Raw genomic sequence first — 16,987 nt, 5'->3', positions numbered from 1 at the left:
TCAGCTCATTCAAAAACTTCTCAGTGGAATCTTTCATGGAAGGCCTCATTCAGCCCCACCTCATTGGAGCCGATCTACCTCGAATGAACCAGGATGGCAACTTCCTTCTTGAGAAACTTAACACCACCCAAGCTTCCAACATCAACCACTATGCCCGATGAAACAATGCATCCTCTAGCCTAAACCTTCTGCATTCTGGTACAATCAAGAACTTAACCTTAATAAAAAGGGTGTCCAGTCATTTGGTCGAAAATAAATGGTCGAATGACCATTTGATCGAGTCAAAATGGTTGAAAAAAAAGGTTGAATTTATTTATTTATTTATTTATTTATATATATTTTTAGTTTTGGTTGCTTACAAAATATTTTTAATAAGGAAAAAGGGGAGTTTGGGGGTACCCCCCCATAAAAAAAAATAAAAAAATAAAAAAAAAAAATCGACCTTTTTTTTTATACCATTTTACTTCGATCAAATGGTCATTCGACCATTTGGTTTTTGACCAAATGACTGGTAACCATAAAAAGAACCGCCAAAGAAAGATCCTCCACCATCAACTCTTTCTTCATCAACAAGAGAAGCATGTTGCGCCAACACACAGTCACCAACCCCAAAACTGACATCACACCACACATCCCGAAAAACAACCACTATCTGGACAACTTTTAAGACACTCATCATGGAAGACCTGACTGCCACTATAGCATCACACAAAGCCACATCATTTGCAGATAACAACCTCCTGCCTGTGTGTGTAATACACTTACAATTGAAGCACTAATCCCGTACCTGGCAATCATCAACAGCTCCCTCAATAAAGGCACCATCCCTTCAACTGGACAAATCCTCCTGATTCTCAAGAAACCAACACTGGACCCCAATGACCCCAGAAACTACCACTTCATCAATCATCTTCCCTTTCTAGATAGGATCCTTGAGAAAGCAGTAGCCACACAACTTCTCCAACACATTTACACCAACAAACTCCTTCTATCCCAAAAAAAATACCAATCTGGCTTAGGACACAGAGGCAGCACAGCAACAGCTACCTTCAGGGCTATTGACGATGCCCTTAACATCCTCTATGATGGCCATCCTTGCCCAATGGTTCTCCTTCATCTTTCAGCTGTATTTGACACAGTAGACACTCACACTCGAAATCGCTGTATGGGGATCATTCTGACCTTCCTCAGCTGGTTAAAATCCTACTTTGTGATCTGTGGTCAATTCATCAAAATGAATTCCTTCAGATCACCAACTCTACCCTTCACATTTGGAATCTGACAAGGATCCATCCTCTCCCCCTTGATTTTCTTATTTTACATAGAACTGCACAAATCCCTCTTCACTCTACACATTATTCACCACTATGTGGATGACATGCTGGTCTACCTCAAGATATCTTCCACCAAAGACCGAACTCCTACTCCTGCCCAACAACAACACTGAATACCCTGACACCCAAACCCACATCTCTGCTAGGAATTCCAAGGGCATCAAAGCACAGCTGACAACATGTGAACAGTCCCTTGAGTTCTACATCAACAGTCATTTTGTCTTCAAGGAGCACAGAGCACGGAAGACACAACCGGCTTAGTTCCAACTTACAAGAAAATCAAGGCCTTCTGGTGACCACCTTTGCACCTTTTAGATGATTCCTACATGCAGCAGCATGACCCATCAAAAGATTCTGCAGATTCAAGCACATCACCCTCATCAATCTTCACTGGATCCCACTGCAAGCACTTATCCTCTTCAAATTCAAAGGTATCATCTACACGGCTGTTGACCTCAAGTGCCAAAGCTACCTTGCTGAGTAGCTCAATATCTGCAATATCTGCAGACGCCTCCAAACCACCAGTAGCAATGACATGTGCAGACGTTCACTCCGCTGTTGCACGAAGGAAAGACCAGAAGACGGGCACTCTCTATTTACACGCCAGACACTGGATCCTCCTCCCAGCCCCCCCCCCTTCTTCATTTCAGGATGGCACCCAAGACCCTCCTCTTCAAGGAATAGATCCTCTGTAATACCTAGATCCACACACCCTCCACTTCCCACCCAACCTTGGACTGGTTGATCTGCTCTCCTTGCTTCCTCCCTGGTTGCTTTTAGCTACCCTGCTGCCAAATTGCATGCCTTACCCCTCACCCTTTTTTTCCTGCCCACTCCCTTGTATTGATCCCTTGCGATCTGCTTCCCTCACTGTGTACTTCTCCCTATGACTTGTAATGCACTTTGTTGCTGCCCAAAGCTAGGTCCAATCAATAAATAACTGTAAAAAAAAAAGAAATAATAATAATAATAATAATAATAATAATAATAATAATAATAATAATAATAATAATAATAATAATAATAATAATAATAATATTGATACTGTTTTGTTCATGATATACGTTCTCAAGAAATTGTGGCATTACAAACATCAGTTATAACTACATTTTCCAATGTAGTCCAATTGGACTTCAGAATGTGGGGTAGCAGAAACTCATATTTAGGGGTGATGACACTGTTACCACCAATGGTAGCGGTCATTTGGTGTGGAAATATTAGCACTAATAATGCTTCCAAACTCGTAATGAGGTCCTAAGTCTAATGAAAAGAAGACAGGTTTTCCAAAAGAAACTAAAAACGCATCTTTGTATTGTGTTATGAATGTGCCGTTTCTGAGTTTGCATTTTGCATAGTTGCTCACGCGAATTCATCATCTAGTGACTTTTTACTTTTAATATGAAATGGTGTACTACTCAAGTGCATTTGTATGGGTTTTTTCCTGCATTATTGTGAAGCACTCCAACACCCATGGGTAGAATGTGTGCTTACACATTTTAAAGGAAATGCATAAAATAAAATAGCAGGAATAATGTAGTCATCGTATAGAAATGAGAGATGGAAAGTGTAGGCAAACCAATCAAATCAGATCGGCAACATCAGAAAATTACTGAATATTTATGCTGTGAGAAGAATTGGTCTCACAGGATCTCTATAACAACTGTCTGGCTTTGCATCATCGATTTTCCAACCATTATACCCGTTGGGAGCAGAGCTTGAGTGAAATCCGGCTATAGTCAAGAACAGAGTATAAGCTGAATGCAAACAGGAAAAGCAAGACTTAATACCGCAGCAAGTTTACCATGGACAAGTAAAGGAAGTAGTAGACAGCAAAGAATGCAAAACAGAGAATACAGTGACAGCCATTCAATGGAAAGGGAGTTAACCTGCATGAAACAGAACAGACATAGGTGTGTTGAATATTTGCAGCAACTAGTCAGAAGACTGCAAAAGACCAACATGGGGAAGTAGGGTGCGCCGGGAGCTCAAACCTTCCCTTGTGTTTTGAAGTAGCCATGTATGCCGGATGGACAAGCACTGCCTCCGATTTGAAGAAGGAAGGGTTTGAATCCACTGTACAATTTGGAGGCTCGACACTTGAAATGAGGGATCTACCAAGCAATTAATTAAATGCCTAGAGCCAGCTAAAGAAACTTTGGAGAGCCATTAAAAGGCCCAGTTCACTGCCTACTTCCTTAGCACTCTCCTCTGCCTACAAAATTCACATGTGCCTAACACTGCTTTGACATTCTCCATGCCCACACAACACACATGGGGTTTCCCACGTTTTGGCATTTCTTTTACCTATAAAATGCATAGGTGGGTAACTGTGCTTTGGCATTCTCCTCTGCCTACAAAATGCAAGTGTGCCTAACATTGACTTGGTGTTCTTCCCTGCCCACAAAATGCACGTGTATCTAAAACTGCCTTGGCATTCTCATCCACCTACAAAACGCAAAGGTGCCTAACGCTGCCTTGCTGTTCCCCTCCACCCACAAAATGCACATGTGCCTAACGCTGCCTTTGACGGGTTCGCAAGGTGTGTGGCACAGCCTCAGCAGCAGCAGCTCTTGCCCTGTTGCAATCCTGTGCGGCTTGACCCTTGAAGTGTGACGGTTCTTTCCTCTAGCCCGTAAGTGTTAGGTGTAGAGATGCACAGAAGCATAGAAAGCTTCCGAGCCCAGCCCGGCCGACTGGAGATCCGGGAAACATCAATCTTTGGGGAAGCGAAACTCCCACATCAAGCCCATGATAGAGCTTTGAGCGGACCCACGCTGCACTGACGCAGGCACAAGAGGCACAACCTTTTCAAGCACAAGAGGTTTGTGATCTTGATTCCTGACAAACTGAGTATCCCTGCGTTAGACCCAGGAAGCTGCGTAAGAGCAGATTGAATACACACCTACCACATACAAGTATAATAGTTATGCCCACTGCTACCAACGTTAATTCTCCTTTTCTTTTTTGCCCATTTGATATTGACATACTGATGGCAGCAACAGCAGCATGGGCCAGGTAGCAAAGCCCAAAGCTAGGTTGAAGCTGAAACCTAAAGCTAGATCCAAGGCTAATAGCGCTAGGAAACTGCACTCAGCCTTGGTACCAAGGGACCAAGGTCAACCTACGATTAAATGGGGTATCTGTAGTCAGAAGCTTGGCATGACTTAGATAAATAGGCACACTAAGAGGAGCAAGCTGAGCATATTCGAACAAGATACCAATAGTGCCCTCATGCCAGGGGAGGAGAAACCTCACATATTAATCCCTAGTGGGTCTCGCTAAAATGTCCATCTGTTGGTGTTAACTGATAACCATCACTCACCTCCACATCCTGGCAGGTGTTTAGAGCATGCTCACGGCAATGGCACCTCTAAAGACCCAGAAAAGCGTCTTACAATCGTACCTACAGTAACCCACAGGATCGTTGTGGCAAAATTACCAGACCAAGGTGTTTGTGGCTGTTCAAATGTCTGACACATCAATTCTGGAGGCACTGGAGAAAGCCATTGATTGGCTGTACGAAGAAAATTGACTCAAAACACATTGACATACAGATGTTGATACTCGCTGGGGTGTGGCTAAAACCTAGGAAAACTGAGTCAGTGTTCCATCTGATCCCAGCCTTTGATGCTATTATTGTTGATGACACTGAACATCTGAGTGTAACGGGGGAGTACAGTATTCCTGGGTTGGCAGCAGAATACCCAAAATGACCTCCCAGAGATGTGCCAGCCCATGTTCACAAGTCACCAGGATTGCCTCGAGGACAGAGCAGAGGAACACTATTTCAATATCGTAGCAGGTTCAATAACAAACATAATGACTGGCACTTTTCCAGCTGGCTGAGACTTAAGTTCGGTGCATGAGGGATCACCTTTGGCTTTGCTTTACTCGATTGGAGACAGCAATGTAGATTGTAAGCGTCTCAATGTAATCCTTGAGGCAATGCTTGCTTATATCCCTCAGGATCATCATGAACCTTATGACCATGGCCAATAAAGCCAACGGTAAGCCAAGTCCAAAACTACCACCGTGCAGGGAGTTCCTTCGTAGGGGAGTAGATACAAGCAAGTGATCAGCCCTGTACTCCCACAATATCGTGGCATGTAGTGACCCCATTAACAACAGTGATTTGGGGCAAAGTCCCCCGACCACACGAGAGCTAGAGCACCCCTCACTGGCGTTAGCATAGGCCGTAACGCTATCTTAAGGGCCGAGTCAGTAGTCAAAGTGTGCAGGAGCAGTTGGGAGCAGTGCTCCTATCGTGACGAATCGACTTCTGTGGCACCAGTGGTCCAGGGATGAACATCAGTTTCTAAACCATCAATCAACCCCATACATCTAGTACACCAGAAGGGAACCAAACAGATTGGAATACAAGTAAATTATAAGACCTCCTTGTCCAATGTTTGGTAACGTGGACATAACAGCAGGCTTATCTCTGCAAGGTTGTGGATCGTTGGTTAGTTGCAACACAGCAAAAATTCAATTATTACCCAATGATAAAAGGGACTGTACTGTCAAGGTGTATAAAAATATTGACTTTATTATTACTACAACAGACAGTTCTAGCACACTACAAATACAAACCACACTGTAAAGGAAAACAGACGACAGACAGTTTCACAAAGGAAAGGGATGCACTTTGGATACTGACAGGAGGGTAGTTGGTAAAGCAATCAGTCTTACTGTTCAAGGTTATTTTGGTCCCCGCACCAAAGAGGCAAATGGTCTTAACTGTCTCTAGGGGCTTTCGTAGAGGCACCAGGGGTGTGGAACCACAATGTACCTGGTGCTGAAGAAGTTCTTGGTGCTCGACAGCGTTGAGGTGGTTCCAGGATCTTCGCAGCCTACGAGACAGAGTGGTGGGAAAGAGCTATGGGTATCAAGCAACAGCAGTTCAGCAAGGACGGATGTCTGCAGGCTGTCTGGCGAAGCAGCTCAGGGCCAAGAATTGTTGTCTCAGTGCTGGATGGTGGATCTGGAATGGTGGTCGAGGCAATGCGGATGGCTCTTGCGACTGTGGCGTGACACAGGTCAGCGGTGCAGCCTGATGAGGTTCAATGACTCGACTGTCTCGAAAATGTGCTTAAAAGATGGATGCTGGATGGTGCTTAGGTGGCACTCTTCCTAGTTTCTTTGCAGGGCTCATGTCCTTTCAAGGCAGACGGGCCAAAGCTCTGGAGGGGTTTAGCAGGCCTTGTCCTTGGTCCAGAGACTCTCTGGCACTTCCCACCTAGGAAGCTTGCTGTCAGATCCTAGCAGGGAACGCTGTGTGCTGGCTGAGTATCAGTTCTGGAGCTGCTGGACGGGTCCTCTGATTCCGGTATCTCCCTCTGTTCTTTAGAAGATGTTTAGGGGAGGTATCTTGCTTCCCTCTTGGAGCTCCTGGTCTTCCTTCACTGGCGGAAGATGTAAGGTAGACTGTACCTTCAGCTTGGGTCCAAATGAGTCCTTCTTCTTACTCCTTGCAAAGTCTTCAGATGATCTCCTCAGTGAGGGGCTCAGCCCTCTTTTAAAGCCAAATGGGGCCCAGGGATTGGTGTAGGCCAAATCTAAATTAAGTGAGCCAATCCTGGGTCTCCACCAACAATTTTCAGTGATGCTTCAGGTCAGAACAAGAGCGCTTGGCAACAGACAGGGGAAGGATGACAAGTCCCACCCATCTTCCTGTCTGATCTACAGCAAAGTGTCTCCCTAATTAACTGAGCCTATGCAGCGCTTGATCACAACATGGATCTTCTTTGAAGCAAGGGGTTTGCAGGCAGACTTTCGTCTCCTACAATTCACATACTTCCCTGCTCAGGAGTGGTTCCAGACAGGACATTCACTGCCCTTTCATACCAAGGAGGGGTGTTAGTACCCGTTTGACACATTGCATTACAAAGAGGTGTTGGTGTCTGGTATCCATTGTCACTTCCTGCACCTAGGCCTTCCCTGAGGCCTGCTTATTAACATTCCTCAGTATTCACTGCCACCAGCAGTGTTTGACATTGGAGATGCAAATCCATAGGGCCTTGAAATTCTTAACAGGGTGCTAATGGCCAAATGGTTTTGATTTACCCACGGCTGTCAGGTGTCAGCTACACATGACAGGGGAGGGCGGCGCTGGTAAGATGTGTCCTCCCAGAGTACATTACTATTTTTCTGCTGTGCGGTGAGTGTGGAATATTTGCCCGGGAATGGCCCCACATATTTACAGACGTTGTTTTCCCATCATTCCTTCTTTTTAAATAAACAAAAAAAGCCCAGGTATGTGCACTCCTCCTGTGCGGATGGTCGAATCCCTCACACCTATGCTTTTATTTTTGCTTTTCACCATTCCTATACTTTTATTTTACAAAGAAATCGTTCTGGAATGGTTTCTTTTCATAATAAAAGTATAGGAACTATTAGCAAGGAGTAGATACTGCATCTTCTGTGCTTTTGTACATTAAAGGCACGTGCCCTCTAAGGGTGCAGGCCCAGCCACAGCACCTTCTTTGGACGAGCATCTACTCTACCGAGGTCGTGTGTTCGTGTTGGCAAACAAAATGTCCCAGCAGGCAATTTCGCCCGGCCTGGTCACACAACTTTGTTGAGTAAATCACTCACTTAAGTAACTGGATTTGCCAGAGTTTCCCTTCAATCTGCACAGCGACATAGAACACACCTAGAATTCAGCTGCTAGACTGAGCGATTTCAGCACACCCCAGAGCACCTCACACTTGAAGGTAAGCCTGTCTTATCATTAACCAGTAATTCATTCCCTGGAATTGGCTATATTATATGGCAATCTGTCTGCAAAGTCAAGAATATTACTTTTTGTGTGTGTGTGTGTTTTGGTTTATCAAAATCTTTCAAAATCAATTAAAAAAAAGTCATGCAATCATAAAATGGGAGCAAATCTAAAATAAACACAGAAAATCCCCCAAAACTAGATAATTACATAATAATTCACAACATCGAATAGACAAACATATTCAATAAAAAACAATTTCAATTAAGGCATTCCATAATTGCTTAATTGCAGTGAATGGCAGCAATCACGAACGGGATGGACTCCCCCTGCAAAATCCCACACCAAAATTAATAGACCGACAATACTTTAAAAGATTTGAGAAATGTAATGAAGTAATAAAGGTTCCTTGCATTTGTGAAGTCAGAAAGCAGTTCCTCTGAATTGCTGGCAGACAGTAGCTCGTCGGAAGCGGCCATTACTTAGAGGTGCAGTTTGATGAGTCAGCGACTCAGAGAGTGAGCGATACAGTGATTTACACGAGAGGACACAAGAAGGCGTGAGGACGTTCTAGGGTCCTTTCCTCCTACTTCTTTCCTCTGCCGGACCTGTGTGCCGAGCTTGGTGCTATTCCTCACAGCCACTGCAGGGCTTCTGACATTGGAGCTCACAGGAAGCCTGCCAGGTGTGCTGTGGCTTCTTGGGACCACAAACCAGATGTTAAGTTGTATCCCTGGTACTCAGAGTGAAGTGGTGCCAAGTGCTACATACCTCCCACGTACTTGGAGGAGGTTGCGGTGCTTGAACACAGCGCTTGGTACTTATAAGGCAGTAATTACAATCCTGACACCCTAACACACCAACAACTGACTACAGTATGCCTTGCGGCTCATTATACCCAGGTACTGCGGATGATGGACCCTTTCAAACTGAGTCTATTATGGCAGTGGCCGGTTAATGAAAACGTTGGGACAATTTGTCAAAGAAAGATATTACCCTTACGTTCACTGTGCTCTTAAGAAAGATTGCATTTGGCTCACAGCTGGCCAGTGCTTTATTGAGTGCGTACACGCCGCAGGCACGCTGCGTGGGAGATGGGGGCCTACGTTTTTACACTAACAGCCTGGTAGTGAGTAAATACAGTCTGAGGGTGTCCTGAAGAAAATTCACAGGGATGCAGAGCTTGCTTGCTAGGGCCTGTATTCTCTGTCCATTGCATTCGTGCAACATTTGCCTTTTAACATTCATTTGAGCTGTATCACCAACACATATAAAATAACAAGCATCACCGGTACGGCTCACGCAGCGGGTACCACCAAATGGGGAAATGTACCCGTAGTCCCTTGCACAACTGAGGTGACTTGAACAAATCCCAGTGAGGTAAAAAAGATAAAAGGGAAAAGCATGATGTGGTGGATGTTTTGCAACCCAAAATACTTTCTTCTAAAATGTAACTGCCGCCAGAGTGGTGGGGGTGGATTCCCGAGAGCTACCTCATTGTGAAATCATAACGGAAAACTGTGCTCCAGATTGACTGGGCAGAATCACCCCCTATGCCACACTTACAATAGACACTAATGAATCATTATTAAACCTTTGCCTGGACGTCCAATGGAATGCTTTGGCCCCGGCAGGTACAAGTTATGATGACATCATAGGCACCAATCTTTCCGCCAGTCCAGATCTTGAGAAATGGTCCTCCCCACTCGAGACGACATTTAGCGAAAGTGAAACCGAAGAGGAAGCCTCGGTATTAACAGTAACTCGCAGCGTGGTCCTTACAATGCCCGCCCGTCAGATATTCTGAGTTCTGTAGAATCTACAATAGATGCTCTGTTTCTCTTATGCTCCACCATGGCAGTAGGATAACGCGAGATGAAGGGCATTTTGTCTAAAACGGTGGACATTATATTCACTTGTAGTATTGACTCGGGTCTTCCCACGAGCACGGCCTTAGAGCTGAGTTCTGCCCTCACATGGCAAAGCTCCTCCTTAACTGGTGGCAAACCACGACCCCTAAATCGAGATAACATATGGGGATAAACAGCGTGGGGGGCTCTACCAAACTACAGGAGCCCATACCTTCTGCAGCTGTGGCCTTTCAGCAAGGCTCTGTTAACGCTGTAGCGGCCACAGAGGATTTTGCTATTGAAGCACTACATACTGAGATATCATGGCTTAAAAGTGCTTCCTGTGTCCGTAAAAAAAGAAACACGGCATAAACGCTACCAACCTACAAGAAGGCCTTGTCAGGGTAAACAAGTGGCTCCTATAAAAGTCACTTCCACTAAGGTGGCGGGGAACCAGGCCGTATTTAATGTCCCCACTTCTTCCTCTGGCCAGTATATTGTTACCAAGTATATGGGGGACGGGGCGCTTAGACAGGTCTTGCTAGAGGGATCTTTCGACAAATGCATAGGTCCTCTTAGTGCTCCCTCTTTGAAAATTACAGTACACGCCCTTTTGGTGCGGCCGTTTCGCCGTGAGCCGGTTCGGTGCGGCCACTTGGCCGCAGCGGCCAGTTCGGCGCGCCCATTTTGGCGCGGGAGCCTTTCTGGCGCCGCCGATTTTGCACGAGGGACGTCTAAATTCCCTCACGCCAAATTGCAAAGAATAATTCTTTTCAAATGCAGCGCGTTGGCAGGAAAGGTTATCGTGTTGCATTTGAAAAGAATTGTGGCCGTGTGTTGATGTAAACAGTGACGCCAAAAGAGGCTGTACCACTCTTTCTGCTTATATTTCTCTCTTATATTTGTTTTTTTTACCAGACTGTTGCATAATGATGGTTAAATATGTAATTTTGCTGCCCCAGGCGCAAGGGCAGTTTGGTCTTGAGGTTAACTTCCATGCCTCACAATGTTGCAGGCCATGGTTTGTGGCTGAGCTAAAGCTTTTTATTTTATTGTATTTGCAAAATATCCCATTATTTTTATTTTACGGAGAAAATAAAGAAAGATTCCGTTTATCCACAAACCATGGCCTGCAAGACTGTGGGGTAGAGAACTTAAGGCAAGGCCAATACCTCCATCGAATTTACAAATTCGACACGCATATAAGAATGCGAGTGCCTGGAGGCTGTAAGCCCTGGGATGGGGAGAGAGGTGGTAGTGGGCAGGTGGTGGGAGGAGAGAGGTGGTAGTGGGCAGGGGGTTAGAGGTGGTAGTGGGCAGGGGGTGGAGGAGAGAGGTGGTAGCTGGGAGGAGAGGTGGTAGCTGGCAGGGGTAGGAGGAGAGAGCTTTTAGCTGGCAGGGGGCTAAAGGCATCTCTCGTGATGTCGATGCAGCTAGGGGCACCTCTGCATGTGATGTCCATGCAGCTACGGGCGCCTCTCGGTGTGATGTCCATGCAGCTTAGGGCACATCTCAGTGTGATGTCCATGCAGCTAGGGGCACGTCTCGGTGTGATGTCCATGCAGCTAGGGGCCCTCTCAGTGTGATATCCATGCAGCTAGGGCCACCTCTCGGTGTGATGTTCATCCAGCTAGGGGCACCTCTCAGTGTGATGTCCATGCAGCACAAATGGATATGAGTCAGATGTCACTCCGGCTAGGCACAGCCCACAGTGTGATGTCAGTGCATCCTGGGAAACTCCCAGTGTGATGTCGGTGTGGCTAGGGCCAGTTTCAGTATAATGGCACTGCCTTTAGGGGTATCACCCATTATGGTGGTGCTAGCTAGGGTAGCTCGAGTGGGATGCAACTGCAGCTAGAGTCAGCTCCCAATGCAATGTCACTGCAGCTGGGGAAGCTCTGGGTGTGATGTTAAATGGATCACTTGGAACACTCAATTCTCCGCACGCACGTTTCCTTCACAAACGGTATATTGTAACATGTAAATCCAGCTATTATATATATACAATATATATGTTTTAATCAACATATTGAATGATGGTGGTAAAATAGGTGACTTGTGCACGTTGAGCTCACACAAGCAGTTTGTCCTTGTAGTTAAGATCTGTGCCCGCAGTCCTCCAGACTATGGTAGGTGGTTGAGCTATACCTTTATTATTTTTCTAATTAGCAAAACATACCATTATTTTTATTTTAATGTTAAAATAAAAGAAAGGTTAAAAAAATTAAATAGAAGCTATTTCTCAGCCACGAACCATAGCCTGTAAACTGGGGGGTGAAGAGCGTAACCACAAGACCAAACTCGCAGTCCTGTGTGAATGTGCACAGGTGACATATTTTACCAACATAATTCGATATCGTGATAAGAGAATACATGTTCTATGTCATGTTTTTTACAGGATCGTATTGGGGTGGGGGCAATCCGAGAGAAACCAGGGAATATGAATATGTGTGTATATATATATATATATATATATATATATATATATATATATATATATATATATATATATATATATATATAAAACAAGAAAAAAAATTAAAGCTATCGCTCAGCCGTGAACCATTGCCTGTAAGCATCAGCGGTGGTGAATGATAGGCCAAACTGTTAGTATTACTGTACGGTCAACAAGTCACATATTTCAGCACCTAAATGAAATACCGTACATAAAAAAAAAAAAAAAATGGTTGCGCCAAAAAAGCCCTGCAGCAGAAAAATAAGTTGCCTACCCAGTCTGCCGACTCAAAACTAGGGCAACAGCAGAGGACCCAAGTGCTGTGCCTCTGTCTCATCCTTTATTTGTTTCAGTTTCCCCCAAGGTATCCATCAAAGAACACATCATAAGTTCTGCCAACCTGGCTCAAGAGTTTAACCATGGTAAACAGGACGAGATAAGGGGAGCCCATGGATCCGTTAGGGGCATGCTTTACTTGCGCAACCATTGCCTGTATCTACCATGGCTCCAAAAGTTCACCCAGCTTTTAATCATGACACTTGGATCGCACGAGTGGAAGCCTTGCAAATTAGATCCCACAGCAGGACGGCGTATATTCCTGATTCATCAGGGTTCATTGATTTGTTGCACATTAAATGTATTGAGTCCAATCCTACTGATCTTAGTCCTTTTCTAAATCGAACCTGCCTGCTGGAACTACTCTACCTTATTCCTGATCTATGCACCATTACGCAGAGGCGTTGCTAAGGGGTGGCTAAGGGGGCTATAGCCCCTGGTCTTTTGGTTGTAGCCCCGGATAGAATCTCAGGAGCTACAACCAAAAGGCTATAGCTAGCCCCCAGTCCTGACAGTTCCGACAGTAGCGTAGCCCCGGATCTTGTCCAGACCTAGCAACACCCCTGCCATTACGGCAAAAGACATTCAAAGACTTGAACTGCACATGTTAAAGAGTACTACAAACTGGGCAGCCACAACCTATATATCACCTGTAGTGGTTGAAAGCATTTGCAAAAATGTCAAATTATTTTTGGACCTGGGATTTGAGCTGCTGGTGTTTCAACCCTCTCTGCAAGTAGCTACTTTGCGAGAATATCACAATTGGTATCCTTTCAATAAACGGTCACAATCCGTAGGTAATACAACTAGGGCCAAGATGGGGTCGCCTAGGCTGGCTGGCAACTGGTCACTTGTTCTACAAACGTCCTCTTGACCATTACAGCTGGCTGAGGCGCCCCCCCATTCAAGTACTATCATGGAATACTCATGGTCATCAGTCTTTTCTTAATATTGTCTCTGGCAGATACAAGCTAATAAGGACACATTTGTTTTGTTTAAAGGGGACGTGGTTTATATCCCTATTCAATATGGACGGATATACTACGTTATTTTGTCTGTCCCCACCTCCTTCAAAGGACCGCCCCGAAGGTGGAACATGTATAGCTGCAAAAGCATACTATAATCTGGTTGAATATTTTGCTGTCAGAACTCACAATTACTTCCTGTGTGCTTTCTCAACTAAGCTCCTGTTCGGTTCTGGTGGCACCTTAGTCGCAACCTTGTACGATCCACCAGAGGGTGATTTCCCCATTAAACTAATGGCAACTGTGACTAACACTATTAGAATGTGGCATGCACAGTACCCAAAGGGTGGAATTATACTCACCAGGGACTTTAATGTGGATTGTTCCCATAAACCAACTATGAATCTGCAGGCTGGGAAAAAATCTTTGGCTATAACCTAAGGTAAATAGTGGCAGGAGGTTCTGGCTGAGTTTGTTCTCTATCTATTAATTACTAGGGAGCCAGAACTTCAAACTGCCTGGTCTAATGGTCTCTATAGCAGTTGTATCGATTTTATATTTCTCAAATCTGCCATTTTAAAATACTGCCCTGAACTACAGTTCTCTCCTGGGGATATGTGTGACCACGCAATTCTCTCCATGACATGCTATGTCTCTCCATCCAAACCCCAACAAAAACTAAACTGCAATGCCACGGTTAGCCTGCAGAGAATATTAGGCTACGTTGGACTTCATACAACATGAATCATTTAAAAGCAGTATTGGGTTAAGAGGGGGCGAAATATTGAAGTTATGTAATTGGGAACTTGAGAATATGCTGGATTGCCGCTGGCCCTTTGAACATAGGCACCTGGTTACCAGCAAACATTTGGGCAAGCCCAGAGTGAGGTAAACCTTGTCATTGCCAAAAATAAAAAAGAGCTAAACTATTTTCTGCGGAGAATCAAGAGAAGCCACATTTAAAAAAATGCTGAGTGCGCGATCCCAGTGTAAGCATTGGGTAATAGAACACAAGCTCTCGGAAATCTCAGCTGGTTGAACGGTTTTTATTTTATTAATAAGAACCCAAGACACCAAAAAATGTTGGCATCTGATACGAACACACAGAGCAGGTCGGCTCAGACTGCGATTAAAATTTGTGGTACTACAGAGGAACAGTGGGGCTTTATTATATCAGGGATACTTATTGAAAGGAATCGTAAAATTGTCCTGTTGAACAACCTAAATCTATGTTTGGTTCGCAGGTCTGGTTCATTGTAAATGATGCGGATTTAGTCGATGGCATCAACAAGACTAAAGCAGCAAGGGCTAATGGTGCGGATGGACTCTGTGGCACGGTTTTTAAGAGTGATGCTCAGTGTTGGGCAGACTTACTGCAAAAGTTATTTATCCACATCTGCGAGTCTGGTATCATTCTGCTTACTTGGCAACATTCCATCTTGATCCCCCTTCACAAGAGGGACCCACATATTCTACCGGTTAACGACAGGCTCTTGGCCATGATTGATTGTAGTGTCAAACTAAATCAAATGTATTATTCCACCTACTCACTTCTTGGGTTGCCCAAAAGGGCCACACATTCAATCTGGGTCCTACTTGCCTTAATCTCGGATACACTCATATATTGCGTATATGTGCTTCGTGGACTATAGTGCCATGTTTGATAGTGTTATAAGATCCAGATTATCGGATTACTGGAAGGGGTATCGAGCCCTCATTATTATATTATGTTAAATTACTTTACAGCAACACACAAGTTAGGATCAGATTGTCCCAGGACGGTTCGCTTTAAAAGTCCTTCCCCACCAAAAGAAGGCTTAAGCGGTGCATACTCACACCCCTACTTTTCAATCTTCATATAGCCAAACTTTCCCTGGTTTTGAAGATCGCTCATAATCATCCGCCTCGTTATGGCAGTGAACAGATACACTGCTTAATGTACGCAGATAAGACAGTCATACTAGATCATACGGCTGTGGGTCTCGAGCACTCATTCAATGTTCTACATCAATTTGCTGGTGCAAATGGCCTCTGATATGTTGTGGAAATGTCTCTTTTGTGAAAGGATGGTGAGCTAAAGACTGTGGTTGAGACTCTGACCCAAGATAAAGGCCGGTAAAGAGACACTCCCCGGACCCTCCTTGTTTATGCATATTAAGTAACTTTGGGTTTTCACACTAAATTACTAGGGTAATCCAGACACGGAACCCTTGCTCACCGTTCTTAGAGAGGCACAGCTCCACTTCACTGACGAGGCCCAACCAGGCCAAACCACGTTTCTGGGGTTGCTGTTGGTACTCTTGTTCAGAAGAGAATATTCTGGCATTTCAGTGCTGGACTGTCCTTGGGCTGGACAAAGACTGATATGTTGTGGACATTTTTTTTTGTGAAAAGATGCAGAGCTAAAGACTTTGGTTGAGACTCTAACCCGGGATATAGGCCAGTAAAGAGACACTCCCAGGACCCCCCTTGTTTATGCATATTAAGTAGCTTTGGGTTTTCACACTAATTTACTATGGTAATCCAGACATGGAACCCTTGCTCACCGTTCTTAGAGAGGCACACAGCTCCACCTCACTGACAAGGCCCAACCAGGCCAAAACACGTGCCTGTGGTTGCTGTTGGTACTCTTGTTCAAAAGAGAATTGCCTGGAATTTCGGTGCCGGACTGCCCTTGGGCAGGACAAAGACTGATATTCTGTGGACATTTCTCTTCTGTGAAAGGATGGTGAGCTAAAGACTCTGGTTGAGGCTCTAACCCGGGATATAGGCCAGTAAAGAGACACTCCCAGGACGCCTTTGTTTGTGCATATTAGTATTAGAGCTACTGCTCCCTTAACATATTTATTTACTTATTGATAATTTATGATAGTGCCTATTCAATTAACAAGTGTTTCAAAGTGCTCCAACGCAGGGAGGGAGTGGTTAGCAAACAGAAATTGGCATTCTTAATAGGCATTTTAATATTCAGAATGGGCAAGTGCTATGTATTTGGAGGTACCACAAAGAACAAAGAGGAATGCAAATGGGTTACAACATATGACATAAAGTATTGTACGTGCCTGATAGTTGTTTCAACAATGGAAGAGCTATACATAAAAAAAGGAGAGAGGGGAGAGGGAAAGGTAGGGTAAAACGAACAAGCATGAATAGTGATAAGTGTACGAGACAAGTAGTAGGAGACAAAGGGGACAAGGGGTGGTAGGGAGAGGAACACTAGGCAATAACGAAGATGGCAGATGTAAAGAGGAAATAGAAAAAGAAGGGGGGCTGCACTGCACAGTCTTGGCCAGGCTCTGGGGGGCCAAGTAGATAAAGTGGGCACAACT

The sequence above is a fragment of the Ambystoma mexicanum genome, chromosome 10 (genome assembly GCF_040938575.1).
Source record: "Ambystoma mexicanum isolate Mex_15411 chromosome 10, UKY_AmexF1_1, whole genome shotgun sequence".
Taxonomy (NCBI): Eukaryota; Metazoa; Chordata; class Amphibia; order Caudata; family Ambystomatidae; genus Ambystoma; species Ambystoma mexicanum.
Note: the sequence above shows the minus strand (reverse complement) of the source record.